This window comes from Branchiostoma lanceolatum, chromosome 7, assembly GCF_035083965.1.
Source record: "Branchiostoma lanceolatum isolate klBraLanc5 chromosome 7, klBraLanc5.hap2, whole genome shotgun sequence".
Taxonomy (NCBI): domain Eukaryota; kingdom Metazoa; phylum Chordata; class Leptocardii; order Amphioxiformes; family Branchiostomatidae; genus Branchiostoma; species Branchiostoma lanceolatum.
The window spans coordinates 5,804,531-5,825,134 of record NC_089728.1 but is presented as its reverse complement, the minus strand read 5'-3'; the positions used below and the strand labels follow the sequence as shown (position 1 = coordinate 5,825,134).

Genomic DNA, 20,604 nt, shown 5'->3' with positions numbered 1-20,604 from the left:
GAAGGGGAAGATCAAGAGATCAAGCACTAATCGGCATCTGGTCATGTATCCATTCCTCAAGCCTCTGACGCGAGCCTGACAGTGATTCGTTTCCTATGTCAATATACGGACGGTGCTATCTCTGGGTTAGGTTAATTAGATTTCGTCTAAATTGTGCTTCTGCAGTACTTGTTTTCGCAGTTTGGTTGTGGAGGATTTGTAAAAAGTAGGTCTCGGTAATTGCGAAGGTGCTGACAATGATAAAGAATGGTACCTTTAGAAAAATGCAGCACGTTGTAATTGCATTGACCTTAGATGATAAGAATTCAAACAAACAAACAAACAGTACATTTTGGAATTTGAAGTATACATGCCAGTACCGGAAATAACTTAAGATGTACACATTCAATTGATATTGTAGAAGTGAACAAATAGGCGAGTTTCGGAACGTCTTTCAGCCCAAGACTAGCCATAGAAAATACACCGAACTGTGACCGAAGAATCTTGAAAATGTCCACGACGACCACATTACGTTAGTACTAGCGCGCAATCTTCCGGACGATCCCGCCCTGACAGATTGATCCGATTCTCCCGAAAGTGACGTCCGATTCCTATATAAACTGACAAACGAGGTCGTATTGGTGTGGTTTAACGCTTGGACAGACATGTTTGATCAAAACACAGTCATGGTACCTTGATAAGCCACACTTGATCACACGTAAGTCTAGAGGCCAATTGTGTAAATGATAGGTTGGACTAAATATGTTGATTTCATTTACTCATATCTATTCATATAAATCTATGTATAGGTTAATTCATTTATATCCACTTGACAGTTTGTATGTATAGATGGAAAGTCGCTGTACTTTTCTTGTGTCAATAAGGATCTCTATCTAGTACTGTATCATAAACTCTAAGTACACGAACCCAAAATAAAGTGCAGTGATGTATTCTGTAATCTTCCATCCCAGCAAAGGTCCATTGACATCGCTGTCTTTCCGACTTCAATTTGATTTTTACTCAAGGGTAACTTCTATCTTAGTGCTCTCAAAAAATCTAATTTCCACTTCCGCCATTGGTTATTTCTACAAAATGACATAACTAGAGTCAATTCCATGTCACCGAGAGGGTTTTCAGATGATATTGCTAATAAGTTTGAACAATTTTAGAAAAAAGACTATTTCAGTCAAAATAATTCCAGACCGTTCAAACAATTAGAAAAGAAAGTTTGAACATGTTTGAACTCATCTATATATTTTGGAAATATTATGAAAGTATTTGCACAAATATCTCTTTATTTAGAACAGTTTTCAAACATCTGTGTGATTGTTCTACTGTTGGAACATGTTCCAACATTTTGCATCATTCTCAAAATGGTAGATTTGGGTTATTGCCCCCATAAAAGTAGGTGCTAATCACGCTCTATTGTCTGCCTCTGTATATTTTTAGATTTCACGTCTGGACACCGGCAACTCTTTTGTCTTTAAGTGTCTATGCATGGCACCTAGGCCTAATCCCCTATACTTTGAAGGGATGTGTGAATTGCCCTGTTCCCAGCCCACTGACCCAGTTATATCATATTTGTAGAATGTTGGAACATGTTCAAACAAATGATCAATCTATGTTGCAACAGTTTAGAAACTAATACAAATAATGTGTTCAATGTTGGAAATTTGTTTAACCTGTTGGAACACAGCATAAAATATTTAGAACATCAAATAAATGTTGGAAATTGTTCTTAACAGTTACTTATCTCACATAGATTGTTACAAAGGTTTTGTAAATGTTAGAACAAAAGGCAACAAACACCCTCTCGGTAATGTGGAATTGACTCTAGACATCGACCTCATCTGATATTCCAAGCAGTGCGGATCCATTTCCGTTTTGTCAACCCTGCTAAAAGTCCAATTCTCTTCGTGTTTGGAATAACAGTTCAAATCTTGCTTCATATTGAATTCTACTAACGTATTACAACACAGATAAACTTTCAAGCTATATTTCGCTTATATTATTATGTGGGGCTCCTCCGTTGACGAAGGGAAAATAAAACATAGAAGATTCTCTCAAGTGCAACCCATGAACGTCGATCAATGTTAGACATTCAGGTAATAAGATACGCCAAAAGTAGTTACTCAAGCAGCTGGATACACATGTAATTTATGACAGGTGGAACATAAACAACTAATAAGGGCCTAATTTGCATAGTTAATACCAAAACGCCACATCGCCTTAGTGTTACATGATGAGAATTTCATATTTGTGACACGTGTATGTTGGTGAAAGCCGGCGAACATCACCATGTATAGCTTTTGTAAATGAGGACGCGTCATTTGCATAAGATTCACAAAAAGCTCTACATATTTCAGGTCGGTATGATGTTACCGACCTCTCTAGCTGAATTGTAAGATAAGTCAGCTCAGTCATTACTTGTAAATCTTATATGTTGCTCACATCGACCCGTTCTGCCCGGCTGATAGACCGTGCCGCGTCCTTAACAGAAACCTGAGGAATCACCGTGCAGATAACATCGGTCACTGTTGGAGCTTGACAAGCGGCTGTTCGTCTTGTTTTGTGCACAAGCGCAAGTATCAATTTATAGAAAAAGCCTCGGTTCGAAGGCGTCAGATTGGCCACGCGAAAGTTGCCCCATCTCCGTGCATTGATATGAAGATACATGTACCATTGTCCATGGTGGTTTTCTTTCGAAGAGAAAACAGTATGTTTAAGTCTTTATAAAGGTAAAGGTAAATGTAGTTCCATAGTCTTTGTAGGCCATAGGGGCAGTGGGTTGTATTCCAACCAACCCTTTCCTTACACTGCCTTTTACCTCCCAAACCGAAGTCAAGTACCCATTTTTACATCTGCACTGGATGGAGTGAGGAAGATTGCGTTAAGTGCCTTACCATAGGGCAAAACATTGGTGGCATGTCAGAGGATTCGAACCCAGGACCTCTGGATTCTGGGCCAAACACCCTAACCATTCAACAAGACGACACCCCAAAGTCTTTTTAACTTAATACAAGATAAGATATAAACCCCAAAAGTTCACAGAAACTAGAAAAGACACATTCCGAAGAAAATATTGAGATTCTATACAATTTCTTCTACCCTTTAAGCCCAAAATGTCAAACGTTGGCCGAACCAAGATGTGTTCCCCTAGTAGACGTTCTCGTTCCCGGCCAAAAAGGTAATTTGACAGCCCCGTTCAGAAACCGTGGGTCGATCTTTATTACCGACATGCCTTCAACTCCGACCGCAAATCATCGGGACAAAAAAAGAAACGGGTCGTTAAAGTCCAATATAAAGGTGCCAAGTGACACGATTGTGGTTCCCTGACGTTTCAGAGATCGCCAGGGTTCACCGCGAAAGAAGGGCAACTGCCTTCAAGGCAACCAAAGTAATATTAGTGCCACAAAATATGGAAATAAAAAAATGCTGAAAGCTTTATGGTAGTGACCTTTACTAACACTACTTAGCACATTTGCGTAATAACGTCATACTTTGCGCATTCTAAAACCGCACAAAAACGTGCCGTACAATGATCCCCTTTAGTTTCGTGAGCCTACAAAAACCCTAGCGACGATTTTCAGTTCTCACATCACAGCAACGTCGTATTTTTGCATGATGCCGTCACTATACACTGTGATAGTGTTGTTTGGTCTAATCATGTATAGAAATGAATAAAAAGATTGACTTTCAAAATCCAATTTTCGGGCCCTGATATTGCTTGGGTTTCCTTTAAAATCCTCAAATTCCCCGTAAACATGTGGGGCCTCCCGCGCCCGGTAATAACGGAGTTGTCCGATAGCCCGTAATGGTGGTGGCGGGTTGATTTCTTTCCGGTAACACGGCATTAGAACGACGTGCGGCAATTTTGCGGAGGCGGGAAGGAAAGTCAGGGACGCGTGAAATCGGCGTGGCACGTGACAGGAATCCTCTCATACCTCTCTCCGTTTCGTTATCTCTGTCTACCTCTCTTTCTTCTATCCATTCTCTTTCATTCTCTCCCTCTTCGTGTTTATCTGTCTTTTACTGTTGTCTCCCCTTTTCTTATACTCCCCCGCTCAGTTGCCCGCCTCTCTTGTCACTCCTTTCTGTTCTCTTCCTCTCTCTCTCTCTCTTTCTCTCTCTCTCTCTCTCTCTCTCTCTCTCTCTCAATACTTTACGTCCTCTCACTCCATCTCCTTCTCTGTCTCCCTCTCCCCTATCTCTCTCTCCGCCCCTCTCTCCCCCCTCTCTCTCTTTCCGGCTTTGGTCGTGCGATTTTTCATGATGGTGTATTCAGTGACAGAGCAAACCGTCGGCACGGATCTACGGTAACTTTTCACATGATCACCAGACATCTGAATTTCGCACGATACAGCCACGACTGTCACACGAATACCCACAATTTGCTGTCGTAACGCTACCGTAAGATGAATGCGAACGGATCCTTATTTATTTTCTTTTGCGACACAGCAATACAGGTCACCCAGGTAGTGTTGCTGATGTCGGGTACCATCCAACATATACAGTAGAACATTCAATATGTTACTGATTTAGTTTGTCACGTAAAATAAGGCTGCATTTCACATTAATGAAGCACACGTGTTCGTTATCAGCATGCTCACGTCCTTTCCAAATCACAGACTAGTTTTTCACAACTTTTATAGACCGGCTGTAGCACAATGGATTCTAAAACCCCACAAGGTTCTGATAATTACAGATGAAAGCGGTCCCGTGTGCGAATGACAGAAAACAGTACACGGTGCCCTATAAGTAGTCCCGTGAACAATTACTACTATCTGTACAAGACACAGTCTGGCTTTCGTATCGTTAGAAGCATGCATATGCGTGAATGGGATAAAATGAAATAAAATAAAGTTCAGGGAATGAAATTGGCCGGGTAAGGGTGTTAGCAAATCATACCTAATGGTTTCTATGAAGTTTATAGCTAGTGCATAATTGTACAGAAGTCGTAACTTTTACATTTGATGCACATTAACAATTCCATATTAGATAATGTAGTCAGAGTGAGTCAGACAGTTTAACAACCATCAAGCTATATCATATTCTTCATGTACTGATAAAATGTCGTTCTCCTTTTGGAATACTTGTGTCGATCTGCGTTTGGAATACTTACGTCCATAAAAAATGGAGGTATAGTTTCGGCTACGTTTGTTTGCGCGTGTGTATGCGTATCCGCACCTACAACGTAAGAACCACTGGATGGATCGCATACGCTATCAGTAGACTCGCAGCTACACACCCACATACACTTCCCTCTCTAACCGTAGTGATAAGTGCCGATGTGGTATAGACATGTTGGTATAAAATGAGAAGCAGACCTAGAGCACCGGCAAAGAAAGAGTCTTATGAAGAGTAATATTACAGCTACCCGGGGAGTTGTAATGCCAGATAGAAACTTCAAATGAACTCTTCCCGGTGCAGTCGCTCTGGGAGGCCGCGGATCCGATCTTTGATTAGTAACGATACCCGAGTTCCCTGAGCTAATCATTGAAGGGGATTGTATCAGATTGATGTTACCGTACGTTAAGGGTAAAGTAGGAGAGTAATGGTGAATGCGGACGTACAATGATGGCTCTGTGCAATCGCGGCAGTATTCAGTGATCTTCGGTGCTTCTGGATCATACAGGACGTACACGGTTCAAGCACTGCAGTTATTTCTTTTAACTGGGCTGATATCTAGCGGTTTTCTGCGGCCATAGATTTATAATACTGTACCTTTCACTACGTGTAGCATTAAGATAGCGAAAATTTAAGGTAGCAATTGAAAATTTCTTCTCAACATTAAAACTTCTTTCTAATTAATATACACAGTTTCCAGTCATGTGATAGTCTAGAAACTCATACAGAAAACCAAAACATGGGCCGCCGCGAGATGCTCAACCCCAGGAACCTGTAACAAATTAGTCAACAGATACTTTTTGAGAGGATCTAGTCGAAATGGATACGTTTGAATCTACAGGGAAACATCTGGGTTAAAAGTTCGTGTTTAAGCTGAGTATACAGAGCACAGATAGACATCAGCGGTTATCAGTCAGAAAACACTTGTTTCCGCACCGCCTGTGGAGCAAGGAAGCCTACTTCCTCTGCGACGTGCAGATAATTAAGGGCAGCGATCAGGTCATCTCTTAAGGGCGAACTTTCTTTCCAAATCAAAATAGTAAAAATCATACTGTTCGTGTGTGTATGTGTGTGCGTGTGTGATTGCGTAGGGCTTACAATAAACGGTGTGTGTGTGCGTGTGTGTGTATGTGAGTGCGTGTGTGTGTGTATGTGTGTGTGTGTGTGTTTGTGTGTGTGTGTGCGTTTGCGTGTGTGTGTGCGTGCGTGTGTATGTTTGTATATGTGTTTGTGCGCGCGTGTGAGAGAGAGAGAGAGTGTGCTTGTGTGTGTGCGCGCGCGTTTGTGTGTGTGTGCTTGTGTGTGTGTGTGCTTGTGTGTGTGACTGCTCTTAGCTCCAACACTAAAGGGTCTTCATTCGGCGAGTTACCGTTAGAACGTGTCTAGTTTGAAAGTGTTTCCGCCTGTGATTTGTAGTTATTGGTTCCGTCCAAATCGATATCTCATCCCGACCCTGATCAGTCACGTAGCCGCCGGGACCGATACAAACGGTCGGTGATTTGTATCTTTCTCATGTCGACAGGTCATCCATCTTGTGGGTAAGACGGGACGAGAGATGTGTGCACAACATGTACGAGTGAAGAATGGCCAGCTGAAGACCCTGTCACACATATAGCCGACCATGGCCTCCCGATCTTCTCCAGCCCATGGTTGGGTCGGAATTAGTCGTGAGCAAATTCATTTGTCGTTGGGAGTTGCCTGCTAGTCTTTAAAAGTCATCCAACTATAATTTTGAAACATCAAAGTCGTGAATGTCGATGAGATCATAGGAGCAGCCTCAGTCCTGGATGGATTCCGGGATACCCACAACCCAGCGCCGATCTCGGTCGTTGAAGATACTAAGAGTCTACAGGAGCAAAGTCCGTCGAGGGAAACGTCCCAATGTATGACAGCTGCTGGGGCTTACAGTTATAGACTAGGTGAAAAATAGTTGTAAAAGCAGTCAGTCAGCACTCAGCAGTCATCGTCAATTGAGCACATTGTTTTTTTATCGGTTGTAGGAAACATGAAACACGCAGACAGTCAGGACTACAAAGTGTCGATCAAGACTGAATTGTGTTCACGATTTACCCATCAGTTCAATCATCTGCCTAAACGTAAACTACCAAGCAAAATGAATTTTCCTTAACTTTCTGGCAAAGTATTCACCCTATTAGGCCAAGTTTGTTTCTTTCTTTAGAAAACAAAGGAATCTGCATGGTAGAGACTTGTTATCTTTGCCCCTCTTGATTTCTCTTCCGTATCTCCTTTATTCTCCGACTCCCCTTATCTGTATCCCTCTCCCATGTCTCCATCCATTCTGAAGATTGAACGCGGTTCCGCCACAACTTGGCATTGACGTATGTCTGATGCAAAAACTTTGCAATGTCCTCTTCCAGAATGCCTGATTTCACCATGACTTGAATATAAGAACCTGCAGTATAAACGACTGCATTTCAGTCTGAACGACACAGTCAAGGCGATAGCTTTGATAGATGTGGATTTATAGCTTTGAGGGATGCTTAAACCACTCCAGGACAATAAAACAGTGGTTTGTGGGCTACTTGAGACTTAGTTATAGGATCAGCCTTCCGGAAATTTGCAGCCGTTAAGTGTTGAAGCTATCGCAAAGCGGCATTAAGAGTCGTTAGGTCGAGAGGAAGGATTAATTGTGGATTTACTTTCAGATGACGAACACGTTCAACGGTTCAAGACACCTGTTGCTGCCGTTTGTCGTCGATGAAGGGTAGACATCCAGGTAATAAGATACGCCAAATAACAGTTACTCAAGCAACTGGATATGATTCAGTCGTTTCATGTAGCATCCACTACTTTTCGTCAGTGACAAATCTTGTTCTACTTTTATTTGACAGAATTATGCTGCGTATGGCGGAAAAAGTAAGATCATTGGCGAAAAAACTCTGTGGGTAAAGATATAGAAATATCCAAATTTCAATAAACACGCCCAAGCAGCGGCCTAGAAATTGAGCAATGACCGAATGAATAATCTTTTATTGACTTTTTTTATAGAGTTTGAGATATGAATCACTCTACATATGAAATTTCAGCTTCCGACAAAAGGTGATTCAGAACAAAACTTGACCGATTTACCATCGTAGATGATCGTACATTTTCGTCTCCCCCCTACATCTTAGTTAACTTTTAGAAAATATTACCTGTTTCAGAATAAGAGTTGAGTCTAAAATGTTGGAAACGTTTTTGATTTGGTATTCAATCTGAGAAGGCTTCCGTCTGTCTGGGACCACAGTATAGACTTACAGGAAGTACAGAGTCGGGCTAGTCCCGCCGCGAACTGAACTCCTCTGGAACTTCCTGACTGATCCTGATTCACGGCCAAGCCGACACCATGTACCAGAGCTCCACAGATACAAGACTGCCAAGTTCCGGCATCTCCGGCGAGATTCCCTCAGATCGGAGACATTAAAGCAGCTAAAGTCGTGTCGTGTTTTGATATTTTGGGTGGTCTTGACTTAAATAGCGCTATTCTATAACCGCTGATATCCTCATCCTCATTCTGGGCGCGGCGAGGTTTTTTCTTGTACTGTTTTCTAATTACTCGCGCGTTCAACATGGCCAAGTGTCTCCGTGCTTGCTGGGTTGGCGTACCGATTACCGGTTTGGCCACGAGAGCGATCAGACAACAGCTCAAATCAGCCCCCAATAAAGCCATAGAAAATTGCCAGTCAGCAAGAAGGTCTGCGCAGGACTGGGTTATGACATCCTATAGGCCTAGACATCCTAGCTAGAAGTCTAATCGTAAGATAGATGGACCGCAAATCCTCAAGGCCAAATAAAGAGGCTGTTATCGTTTCCTGTGATACATGGCTTTATTTTCACGGACTACTGGCGTCCCTGACATTGCACTTAAGGCTTGGTGATACCACCATCAACATTTCTCCTTTATTTTTGAGTAACGTTGTATCGCGGGGTTCATGTTTTATCACCCAAAGCAATTTAAAGATATCACATGCGTTTGGTCGCGTATAGACGGCAGATAAATCGCGGGAAGAAAAAGGAAGTGTCTTGATGTCAAATATTCGGTCGCAGAATAATCTCGCAGTTGTCGTGATAGGAAAGGTAAATGCGCGTAAATATGTTTTGTAAATATGTTTTGCAATTTTACTGGATGCCGTGAAATTTGATTGGTATACTGAGCAATTTTCCGGAATGCAGTGCAATTTTATGTCGATGAACAAGGTTTTATCAGCAAACAATTTTGCCAACTACAGACGGTTTAACCGTGTAGTTTTATCAGTTTATACTTACCAAGTTTACCGGGTCCAGTAAAATTCCGTTTGAAAGCTTGGCAATTTTATACGTAATATTGCTAAATACACACGTAAAATTGCTATGTACCCCGGTGGGGTCACTAACCACTATACCACATTTACTACTTTGGGCATTAAAATGATACATGAACCGCCAAGAAACTCCGAAAACTATTTCTAAAAGGTTCGGGTCAAGTGCCACTGGCCTTTAACCTCGGACACGGGCTAATTAGGCATTCTACAGTCTCCTGCCGCTAGGGAAGTCTAACTCTCAAACCCTACGTTAAAACCGTGATCATGCGAGACTAACACTGAGAAGCCTACCCTGTGGGCCTAAGCACTTATTTCTTTGTTGCCACTTTCACTTAAAGCGCCGACCTTACTTTTATCAGTGACCTCGGAATTCTTTTCTCCGAGGGGGCTGGAGCTCTTGTGCGGCCGGATCTACCGGGGAGTGACTTATGTGATAGAAGCTGGGTTAAGTGAAAAGGGCACACAGTAGGAGTAGAATAACTTTTCAATCTACAAATAGATGTAAGAATCCGGCCCAGTCTTAGTGTTTTACACATGTTTCTGTATATCTGTATCTGTAAGGCCGGTATTACTGTCCTTCGGCGTCACACACCAGCTTCGCAGGCACGCGGCGCGACATCAGCTGGTTACATTTATACACTGAATGACCTGTCACACCTAGTCTTCTTTGTACATCTGACTGTTTGTGATTCGTTTAGTGGCGTTACATTGTGTTTTGTGGAAACCTCTTGGCTGGGCTAAAGTAGTAGGTATCCAGCAGTGTGTTCTACGACTTCTCTCTTTTCATGGCCCGTACTTGACTCTCGTTCCCAGGGGAGTCAGGCCTTGTGCACCTGTTAACGGGACAAAACAAAATGGGCTAAACCCTGGGCTAAACCTTTCCTTTACAAAACATCTTGGCCTCTGAAACATTTCTATACTACCAGGCATGATAGCGTTATTATACGAAATTTATATCTTGTTCTCCCTTTTGTTATTGTTATACACAGCTAAGTATTGTATTAGAGTAAGCCAGGGCTCGAGATGGCACCAGCGAATTGTGTACATCAACGGAACGAAAAAAGGAGAAAAGTGTTTACCAAACAAAGACTTCGAATAGACGTCTGACTTTAAATTCCAAGCAGATGTTAGGGTAAAACATCGTAATGCTTTTTAATCAGCCGAGCTTCCCTGACTGTCACAGAAAATCCTAATGGTCAGAAAACATTACGTTGCTCTGCCCCAACATCTGATTAAAGATGAGGGCAGGGCCATTTTCCACAGGATACACACCTCCCCCGCGACCATTACTGACCCGCCCCCAAACCTAGTTGAACCTGACATTGAACTGTTCTCCCATCTGACGACAGATAGACTTGGGCCGCTGCCAGCCCCAGTAACTGATATCTCCCCCACCCCCTCATAAGACACCCTGCCGTGAACCTGACGCCTTAAAGACAGTGACACGCTAAGATAAGGAACAAGACGACTCTTTGTTCGCCCAGTAATGGCCAGAAGATTGGCAGGAATGGTGCAGTAATTGAGTGTAGGACAAGGTGATCGATTCTATGCGGAATTAATGAGGCCGGTGTCTACTATCCAAGCAGAGGTTCGGCTTCGGCTGGTTTTTGACGTCGTTTTAGGCGTGTTTGTCGGGCTTTCTGTTTTATCACGTTTTCTTCATGTCCCACGGCCAACATAGAGAAAACGGAGCGACATAGAAAGCCTGACAGAACGTTACAGAAACGTCTGACAATAAGCCGGAGCCGAACCTTTGCTTGGAGAGTAGCTTGCGTTGTTAGCAAGACTTGAACATTAGTGAGGATTCTATATTATCATATATGAATATGTAGTTGGATTTGCACCTTTGATTTAAAGAGGAAAATCATGGTAGAACGAGAATACGACAGCCAGCCTTGTGCAATATCACAATGATTCGAAATATTGAAAAAAAATATTAAGAGATGATATTCATCCCCTACAGGTTCTGGACAAAATTGACAAAACCTTTTTTTTCATCTTATAGTTTAGATTAATTGATACTTGCGTAAGATCTGTAAGGCCTAGGTAATATTAACGAATAGACAACATTAATCAGTGAGTTGTCTGGCATTCTACTTTGTCAGACTGGAAAACCACTATGGTATTCTTGTGATGTCGTCCCGCTCCGAACCAGGATAACATTAATCACGCTGTCATGTGACTCAACGTTTTTCGGTGACAAATTCCAGTGGGATGCTACAACCTGTTACAGAGCTGGGCTGGCGACGGGCAATATCTCAAAAATTGGTAATCAATGTTAATTTGATGTGGGGGACTAGATATAAAACAAACTACGTAAAGGTAATGGATTTCTCTATAACAACCACTTCAGTCATACATACAAGATATGAACGATTTCTCAATTTTCATTTTAACGTGAAATGTTGAACTTGAAAAGTGAATATGACATATATAGCGACATTTTTGTCTCATGAATTAGATTATACTATTAAAGAGTTCTCGTCTCCTCTAGTGTAGACTACAGCTAAGATTTTATTTTTTCCATTCTTCAGATCCTTCTCTGTCAGTTCTTTAAACCTTGTGACTGTTGTGTGACACCAACAGGGCCATGTGTTGAATAAATGTTACAGGCATGGGGAGGGGGGTTGGTGGTGTTCGGCTGTAGAGTGCCAAAGTAAAGACATGTTCCGCTCCCTGAGAGCACGTACCGTACAGGGTGCTGACAGGCACATGAGCATTGTCAGGAGATAGGAACAATATAAGCATGTTCTAGGACTAGACTAAGCGTGGTTTTGTTTATCTATGCATCCATATCTATGTATTCAAAGACTTAATCATCACGTGTACAGGCGAGGACATGCTGTTGTCTCTTCAGCGTGTCTGTGCTTTGTCTTTCTCAATTTACACAATTGAAATTTTGAAGTCTACAGACGTTTCTTATGACCACATCAAGTACACGTATATATTGCGAAAAATGATTCTACATTATTATAAAGATGCAAGTACAACATAGTGCATCGTCTGGTGAATATAATCTTTAAGCTTGACCTTTGGCAGACAATATTCTTTTCTATTTCAAACATGCTATAACGCAAGCCACACACGTTCTCCGTTTTGGTTCATATTCATCGGTAGTAGCCCTCAGAACTGGACAACCTTTGAAACCGTATGATGACAGGGGCCGGGCAAAGAAAAACGACCGCCGAGAGACAATAATGGTAGCTTTGGTTTCACTCCGGAAGCGGCTCGCGGCCTTGGCCGGTTGTTTCCCTCGGCCCACGTGAGAGTCACATCATTCATCGGGTTCTCTACTTCCAGATCTGCTTGACTGTTCCTTGTTCGTGTTCTAGAGGACAAACATTTCTATTGACTGGAAACCGCAAAAAAACTATCCTGGAATCCAAACCTATTATAGCTCCCGAGTCTCTTCTCCGCAAATGAGCTATAATAGGTTTGGATTCCAGGCTACAAAGAAACTCCATTTCAAGATAACGGTACGAGATTTCTCGGATAAAATGTGCGAAAAAAAGATATCACTGATAGAGAAATTAATATCTGACTCAGATATTTTGGAAAAGAGGGGGTGGGGATAAAAAGAGGAGAAACATCTCACCCATTTCTCAAAACTATGTAACGTTCTTTAGAACACTTTCATTTTACCAGTTTCAAATACCAAAGTTACAAAACCCAAACTCTAGCTTCAATTATAATCCACAAATCAATAAACCAATTGTTTTCTCTCCTAACAGCTGCCTTCCCGTAATTCCAGAAATTCCACCCATTCTCCAAAGTGGAATGATCCTGAGGTCAAGTTCATGACCTTTGTTTCCGGTTGCCCGGAAGGTGCCGCCTGTTTTCACGTCTCATCACAGCGCCAGTCACATGGGGCCACCCTTAAATACCCCCTCATCAGCCGGGTGATGCGAACAGTCTGTAGTTCATTGTGAACTCTACCGGTCTGGCTGGGACAAGGACTAGTAGTCTGATAGATACTAGTATACGATTCTATCAGTCTTTATAATACATTGAACCAAAGTTTTAGAGATGCCTGTTATAAGTACACTTAGCCATGTTAATGAATATTGTGTAATTTCACTTTTATACATAACAATCTTATTAGCATAATTAGCAATTTAAGTGTACTAATATTGTCTAATATTGTTGGGGAAATAGGAGTAAATTGGAGTACGCTCCATAATGGCCCAATAACGTCCGTTACGTAGTCTTCTGTCGCAAACCGAAACAAAATATAGCGACTTTTGCTGTAAATGAGAACATCATCCACATGTATCTCCCGCTAGCTATAAGCTACACTATGTATTACGTTGATGAAGGTTAGACATCCAGGTGATAAGATGCTAATTTTTTCATTAGCATACAACCATGTCTTAACTTACTATTCTATTGAACCATCTGAAATTGTCTTCACTTCATTAATATATCTATTCAGAGTTTTGGTATAAAACCTAGTTCTGCCAGATCTTTCCTTAAGGCCCCCTCTCATTGGGCTCCGGCACTGCGGCGGCACTGCCACGGCAGATTTTTACGGCACCGTCGCGTTTCTTTCACCAATTCTCATTTGCACTCTCACTGACGTGCGGCGCATTTGCGTTTGAAGCCTAGATGAGCACGTTATTGAATGAGCTTTATTGTTCGACCATCGTATATGGTACAATATATGGCACTAAATCAACAATACTGCAAGGCTAACCTATCCTACAATTATAAGTACAAAACATTATCGATAACAGTGTATGAATTACAATGAAGCCATGTATGGATTATTTCTTCCCTTGCTTTTAGGATGAAGTATAATGAAATTGACCTATGTAGGTGGTATAAGAGTTGGACATGACAACAATACATCGTTATGTGTACCAGATATGGTGAAGTTAGTCTTAGTAGTAATACTTTGCAGCGCATCTCTCTCTTTGCCATAAGTGGGACAGGCCATGGCCATCACAAATTGCAATTTATCTTCAATATTTTCGTTACATGTGGGACACAATCTGTGAGTGCCTGGTGTGTTTTGGTGTCGATCTTTTTCAACTTCTAGACAACGTGCGCTGATTCTCAGTGTAGTTACTTCTTAGAAACGGTTTATTATGAATTGATGTGATAAAGTCTTCCCTGCTAAAGTGATTTTTGATTTTATAAAATGTGTGGAGTTTACTGATATTTCTAAGTGGTTCCCTCCAGCCAGGGAGAAACGTGAGTTTCACACTTTCTTTAAATGTATATCCAAAACGGTTGGTATTGACAGTCATTTTCTTCCCCGAATGATGAAGTGTCGTATGTTTTTTTAATAAACCTGTTAGTAGGTAAATTATTTAATCTTGGCGAGAGTATCTAATCAACTGTGTTTGACTATCAACGATCAATAGGAATTCCGCCAATTCACCCCTTACGGCGAAACATTGAGTAGAATTTGCGATACAGTGTCTGACTGGTGTATCAAGTTCAGTTTATCACTGTACTGTATTTCTTGAATGGCACAAGAGCGGGGCGAGTGCATGTAGACGAGTGGTCTGATTCCTTTCCTGAACGACTAGTCTACCAACTTCCGTACTGGAATAAATGTACAATGATCTAATTTTAAGTGTGATAAAACAATATCCCAATGAAAATATCAGAAGTTCTACAGCTACAATCATCAACCTCACTACAATGCAGTAAAATAGGGAAATGAACCGATTGTATTTTGATGGTAGTGATTTCAATTAATCAGAAATTGCAGTGCTAGCTGTTAATGGATCAAAATACAATGCAAAATCAATAAAAATGCATCAAAAACTGATTTCAAATGATAAAAAGATTTTCACTCATGACACTTGGTACAACAAAGGTAACATGTTATAGAATATACGTATAACCTTGAAACTGACATATCACTTTTACACAATAGCGCGCGCGGTGAGCTCCCGGCAAGCTCCCGGCGAGCGCGCGGCACTTTGCCACTTGCGTTTTTTTTCAAAATTTGAAAAAAATCGCCATTTCAACCGGCATGCCGGCGGTGTGGACCGGCACTGGTACGGCACTGAGACGTCACTAGGACGGTACGCCGAGGTCTGTGCACGGCACTGCGGCGGTAGCCATTTCCAAGCTACGTACCGCACGCTACCGCCACAGTACCGCAGCCCAATGAGAGGGGGCCTTTAGTCACTGACGAAAGATAGCGGATGCTGTCTGAAAATTTTATTCAGTTGCTTGAGTAACTATTTTTGGCGTACACTATATATTCATGCATGAGCCAATTTCGTATCGTTACAGCTAGCTAGGAACATCATGTCGTATGATAAAAGTGTCTACATTGTATACTCGAGACGCTGTATGAGTGAATCGTGACGGTTTTGAACGCAGACTTCAAACCCTTATAACGATATCGCAGGCCGTGAAGTTTCATCTTCTTCTACTTGTCATCACTAGTCTCTAGTAGATATAAATACATGACACTTGCACTAAAAACTTGCACAGCATTTTGTTCAATACAACATGAAACGCCTGGTTAGACTCCTTATCGAAACAGTCCAGGCTCCACCATGTAAAAACGCATGTAAAGTATCTGCTCACAAACTTAAAGACCAGCTTTTATGATGACCGAGTCAAGCATTTAAAGGAAATACGTTCAAGAAAACCAATATTACATATATGCTGAGCCAATAAACCCCATTATAGCCTCACTGGATCCATATGTTCTTCAATAAATACTTGAGGGCATGAATGGGGGAATTAAATTCACGCTTTTTGTGAGATCCATTGGCTACATGATTGCGTGGTCGGACGTACCGCTGCGGAAAACGCCTCTATCTATGTAGTCACGCGCCATTTTGAACTAAAATGTTTATTAGGGTGGATTTAACCTTTAGCACACTGAAGTAACCGTTTGGTAATCAATTCCCTATTGGTTACAGAGTTAGGCAGCAGGGAGAGGGTTAAACATTGTAAACCTTAATTCACAGGAACATTTATTTTTAACGAACTCGCTCAGTGCAAGGCCGTAAGGGGCCACTCATCTATGCACTGAACTAATTCTTACTGTAGCAGCATCTTTTCGCCCAAGGTCAGAAACATCAATGCTCGAGACAAGCATGACTTCACTGACCCATTAGGAGAAGCCGGGGCGGAATGTTTTGATCCACTCACACCGGGGCATGCCCCTACTCTTTTTTGAAAGATGTGGTGGGTTCTTTTACGTGATCAAGGTGTGACTCTCCTCAAACACGGGACCTCCATTTGACGTCCTATCCGAGGGACGTCCCTAACATATGATCGTAACGATTTCAATGTATTTTGTGACCGCGCAAAGGAATATTCACCTTGCTCTGACCTACAAAATCCATCGTTAACGGTAGGCCGTCTAGAATTGGGTCACTCCCTTAGCTTAATCTAATCCAGCCCTCATTACTGTCATCTTCTGTGACAGCGGCTTTACAAGCCATCATTTGATTGTCCAATCAACGTGCCTAATTGGGTCAGGAGTCGAACTGAGGCACGATTTGATGAACTAGAGGCGTTGTATGAAAGTCATCGATTTTCTTTTCCATTCAAAATTTGCAGCTCCACGAAACAAAACGGCATCGAGGGTTTGAAAATCAATGCTCTGCTCAGAAGTCTTCTTACTCAAAACTCTCAACTTTCCTGGCGTTTATAATTAATTTTTCATACTAAATTTTCTATCAGAAAATGATAGAAATTAATTATCTGACTGAACTATATTCTATCGGAGGATGATAATAGAATATGATTAACATCTACTAACCATAATTCCACCAGGGTACATAATTCCGCCACCCTGAAAAGATATATCCAAACAGATCTCCAACCCAGCGTCCCCCAGTATAATGCACTCCTGTATATCTTAACTGTGCATACCCGGGGGTGCTGCACTAGAGATCTCTCAAACTCACTGTTTTTAAAAGTGCCGGATTTATGTAACCCGGCTGATTAATGTTAATGGCGGGTACTTCAAAGCCGTATGGGCTGCTTGCACGTGACGTCATAACGGCCATGTTGGGTGGTTAAACCTGGGAGAGTCGGAACTATGAATTTGTATCTATTACAATGTTATAATTACGTAATGAGGTCAAAAGTCAAAAGAACAACATTTGATAACTTCGGGTTTAATCATCCAGCATGGCGGACAATACTTACGCCACAGTCACGTGACATACCCAAGTGGCCGAGCTGCGACCACTGAGTGGCCAAAGATTTTACACATCAGAAATTCATGGATTGAAATTCTAAACGTGCTGTGTGTTTTATCGTTTTTAAAATCATATCTATATACATCTTGTATCACATTCCAACTATGAAATCAAGGGTAAAAAAAAACAAACACACAACATATTTGGTCGCTGTGCGGTCGCTCAGCAATCGCCGTCTGATGGAATGGGGCCTGAGTGCTAAAGCATTATAATAGTGCTTTTTGCACACGCCATCGCTCCATTATATTCAAGGTAACATCTACATCATTCCACTCCATCGAACCCCATAAAAGCGGCGAAAACAATCTGAGTAAGCAGTCGAGCTGCTGTCACGAGCCAGACGATTGTAAAATCGATAAAAGCGATTGAAATGTTCTGCTGTGCACGTGAGGAGCCATCCGGCATGGACATCGATCTATTCCTCTGAACTGACTCATTCGTAAAACAGATCGACTCTCTCGGGAACAGGCTACATTTGGGAGATAAAACCGTACGTGCACTAGTCGAGGTAAAGCCTGTAGACCCAAGAGGGGGGGGGGGGTACGGGTAAGTTCAGCTCTCTGAGAAAATTGGCCTTTTCCTTATAAGTAGCTAGTGCCACTATCATATTTCAAGTAAAATTTTGGAACGTGTCCTGAAAGTCTTTCGTTGCCCGAAGACGACATGGGGAAAGTTGACAGAGCTCTCCGAGTGCGAAACTTGACATATTCATGTGTTCTTTCCTTTAACCCATAGAAGTACCGCCATCAGCTCTCAGCTTCATTTTCTTGTATGTGTTCTGGTCCTTTGTCTGAATAGCACATGAGGATAGACTGGCCCTAAAATGTCATAGGGTTTCATTGATGCTAGAGGAATGCGGTTATGCCTTCGTTTGGAGTGCACAAGTATCCTTAGGAACAAATTGGTCACTTATCATCAACTCCATTAGTCAACGATTAAAAGACATCTATACTCAATCATTCTCATCCGAAATCCACAACGATAACAGAGATAAATCTTACAGCAACAAACTCCGAACTTACCGTCTGTTTAAAACATTGTATAAAGAAGAAGAGTATTTGTCCATTAGCAACATCAAACACAGAGTGGCCACTACTAAACTCAGGGTTAGCTGCCACAGATTACATGTCGAAACAGGAAGGCACAACCGCACGCCTCTACAACATAGACTTTGTCAATATTGTAATTTAAATCAAGTAGAAGATGAGCAACATTTCGTCCTAGATTGTAAATTATACGATAGCGAAAGAAGTGTGCTTTTTAACTTTATCAAAGAAAAATTCCCATATTTCGAACATCTAATTGCAACAGACAAATTCATATTTTTATTACGCTTGGATAATCCTTATATAAGAAATACTGTCTGTTCATACATTTACACATGTACAAAGAAGCGAGAGGAAGTCGACACTACTGGACTAGCTTAATTTAATAACACGTTTGTCTACTCTATATGTTTACAGCTTGTATTGTTGTATTTATATCCTTGTATGTTCCATGTGTTAAGTTAGACGACCTGTACCTTGCCCCTCGGGGCATGAATGCACAATAAAGGTCTTTCATTCATTCATTGATCGGTGTACTATCATCCTAGTTTCACAGAAAAGCAAAAAGGTGACCCTCGTCCTCGGGGATAGGGTCGCGCTGTTTTCTCTGCCGGGGTGACCCAGAACTGACAAGATCTGACAACACTCACATTACCCTTCGCCAACAGCTTGGATGGGTTACGATGTCAAGACAAGAAGTGCTTGTAAATATTGGACCCTAAACCCCAGCATGGATTGGGGAAGCTGAAACCGATATATTCCAAGGTTGCTATCTATCGGGAACTGCACTACACGACACGTAGAGCCATATTCTGATAACTATACCGTAATAAAAAAAACACGATTGAAGTGAAGAAATAGATGCTTAGTTCCAGGCCAGTCTACCATGTACCATTACCTTCGATGGTTGGTGAAGGTACGGCCTGGAGCTAACCAGGATGACACTCAGGCTAGTGAAGAAAGGGATGGTATCAGGAATTAAAGGGGTTCCACAAGGTGACATTCTGGGACCACCACTGATTTCTTCCGTGTTCATCGATGAATATGGCGCAGAATGATACGTGTATTGAAATTACAGTCAAAACTGTACAAGTCACCACCTCTACATAAGGACCACCAGGCCAACGTGAGCAGTTTTGGGTGGTCCCCCTTTCGTCACTGAGACATGCATTAAGAATCCTGTCCTAGAGTGACCGCCTATCCACGTAGGCAAGATTTCATTGGGCCCCTTTTTGATTTAATTGTTTAATCTATTTCTTTATTCACATATACATTAGTAAATAACACATTTACAATTGCATGAATATACACAATTACATACTATACAAGGGCCATTCCCAATGTGTTTCATTCCCCTGGATTTTCTCTGCTAGGATTTCTTCCCTCGGAAATCTTCTTGTGTGTTTTGACTATATCTCTTTTCTTTTTAAATGAATTTCGATTGGAACAAGTTCAGCACTGTTTCCACCCATCGGTTACATGCAGTGATTCCATCGATCCGACGGCGGGATGGACAGGCCGAAGTGAATCGCCTGTTGGGACCGATAGTCGCCAACGATTTCGTGTCCCTGCTTGTGACCGCGCCCATGAATCGCTGTCCCGTGTTGATTGGACCCCCGATAGCAAGGCTTCAGCAAGTGTGTGAGGAATGAGATACGTAAACAATGAAGTCCATGCCAGAACCCCTCAGAATGATCAATCAAGGCACAAACCAGGGAGTTTTCATCCATCCTAAGTCAATGAAAGTTTTCCCTTTTCTCTTCTTACACAACACAAATCGTATGACGGTTATCACTGGACGTAACGCGCCTGGATAAATACGTGTTAGGGTAGAGACTGCGATCTGAATTGGGGATTCTATATATGCATGTACGGATAGAGCTCGAGATTGCGATAAGAGATTGAGATCAGAGTCTTTGCCAGGATGCTAGGAATGTCTTAGTATGGTCCCCCGTTTATAAATCC

The 20,604-nt window shown here is 41.8% G+C and overlaps 1 protein-coding gene across 1 annotated transcript in view; it reads right to left on the bottom strand.

The window, feature by feature from the left end:
* The window catches only part of LOC136438835 (SH3 and PX domain-containing protein 2A-like), a 37,310-nt gene that overhangs the window by 11,997 nt on the left and 4,709 nt on the right, over positions 1 to 20,604 (bottom strand). The window lies entirely within an intron of this gene.